Below are 2,379 nucleotides of genomic sequence, written 5' to 3'. Positions count from 1 at the left end.
CGGCTTAAGGACTGAAAGGTCCCGGGTTTGATTCCGGTCAAGGGCATGTACCTGGGTTGCGGTCACATCCCCAGTAGGAGATGTGCAGGAGGCAGCTGATCGATGTTTCTCTCTCAATGATGTTTCTAACTACCCCTCTCATAAAATTAAAAAATAAAATAAAATAAAATACATTAAAAAAAATAAAATAAAGAAACCCTCAAAAAAAATTTCATTATTGATTAAGGTATTACATATGTGTCCTTATCCCCCCATTATGAAATTAGTCTTTTTTAAAAATATATTTTATTGATTTTTTACAGAGAGGAAGGGAGAGGGATAAGATCAGCTGCCTCCTGTACACTCCCCACTGGGGATGTGCCTGCAACCAAGGTACATGCCCTTGACTGGAATCGAACCCAGGACCCTTGAGTCTGCAGGCCGACGCTCTATCCACTGAGCCAAACCGGTCAGGGCTGAACTTAGTCTTAATAATATATTTTATGTAACCCAGTATATCCCAAATATTATAATCTCAACATGGAATCAATAAATTATTAATGAGATGTTGCATTTTCATTTTTGTACTAAGTCTTCAAAATCCAGTGCATTAATTTTTCATTGTTGTGAAGTTATCACAAACTTAGCAACTTAAAGCAATACACATTTATTCTCTCACAGTTTCCATAGGTCAGAGGGCTGTGCACAGCATGGCTGGATTCTCTACCCAGGGTCTCACTTGGTTGAAGTCAAGATATCAACCAGGGCTATGATTTTCATCTGGGCTCGGGGTTCTCTTTCAAGCGCACATATTACAGGCAGAATTCATTTCCTTGTGGTTGTAGGACTGAGGTCCCCTTTTCCTTCTGGCTGTCTGCAGGGGATCCCTCTCAGTTGATAGAGGCTACATGTGGTTTCTTCACATGTGGCCCCATAGGCAGTTCACAACATGGATGTTTGCTTTCTTCCAAGCAAACCAGAGTGCTGACTTCCTCTTCTGTGACCAGCCAGAGAAAATGCCCTGCTTTTAAAGGACTCACCAGTTTAGGCCAGGCCCGCCCATGACAATCTCCCTTTTGCCATATGACACACATCCACAGGTTGTACCTACACTCAAAGAGGAGCTGATACAGGGACAAGGGTCACTGGCAATCATTTAGAATTCTGCCCACTACATCCACCTACAGTGAATCTCAATTGGACTAATCACATTTTACGTGCTCGGTAGCCACATGTGGCTAGTGGCTACCATCTTGGACAGTGCAGCTCTAGGCTTTATCACTTCAGCTCTTCCCTCAAAATTAGAAAGAACAGGAGACACTTAGTGCTCATCTTAGCCAATTCCCTTATTTTCCCAACCAGGAAACGGAGGCAGATCTGCAGAGAAGCAGGTCTCCCATTTCCTGCCCTAGTACTCTGTCTGCAGCCTTCAAGCCCCCAAAAAGTCAGGGGGTTCCCCCCTGGAGTTGGAGAGGTTGTTTCCAGAAAGATATCAGACAGACTGGGGGAGGCTTACATTTCTTATCTGTGAGGTTGGAATAATAATAGCAAATACCCCACAGGTATATTTGCAGCTTAAATGAGAGAGCCCTATAGAACACTTAGCCCAATATAAATGCTGGTCATTATTATTAATAACAATTAATATTTGTAAAGTAGGGATCCTTTCTTGTATCCAGGTCTAATCTCCGGCACCCTCTCCCCAACCAGGCATACAGTAGATGCTCAATAAATGCTTGCAGATTACACAAACTCTTGGTCAGCGTCCTCCCTTACCCTCACAGCCCACTCGGGAGGTGAGGTGGGAATCGGGAACCTCTGGGCAGGTGAGGAGACTGAGCTTCAAGGGGCAAAGGATCTGTTCCCTCCTTCGCAGCCAGCAGGGGAAGCGCAGGTCTTCCGCGGGCCTGGGGCTCACAGGGGGTGAGGCCACTTTCTCCAACTCCCAGTGCGGACCCCCTGGGCAGCCTCCCAGTGCAGAGGAGGTGAGTTCTTGTCTCAAGTCCACAAGTCCTAGCTAAGTGCCCTGAGCAGGTGACAGGGGCTCCTCCTGTCCCTGTCAAGTGTGTATCAGCAGCACCTTGGACAAGTCACCTTGGGCAGAGTGGCCGGCGCATCATTTGGGGAGCTGTAATTACTGCTGCTCTTTAGGAGGGACCCGGCCCCTAAATGACTGCTCCTCCCCTGGTCTCCGGCTTGGGAGGATGTCCCAGCCGCAGGGCCCAGTCCCCAGACACCCTCACACCCCCGGACCGAGTCAGGAATAGAAACCACCGCCTCCGCCGCCCGCGGCCTCCCTCCTTCCCCGGCAGCGATCGATGCGGCCTCAGCCGCGGGGGACGGAGGAAGACAGGGAAGGAGGGGGCAGCGGGACCTCCACAGCAGCGAGGCTCGGCGGGG

This window comes from Myotis davidii, unplaced genomic scaffold (assembly GCF_000327345.1).
Source record: "Myotis davidii unplaced genomic scaffold, ASM32734v1 scaffold199, whole genome shotgun sequence".
Classification (NCBI taxonomy): domain Eukaryota; kingdom Metazoa; phylum Chordata; class Mammalia; order Chiroptera; family Vespertilionidae; genus Myotis; species Myotis davidii.
Note: the sequence above shows the minus strand (reverse complement) of the source record.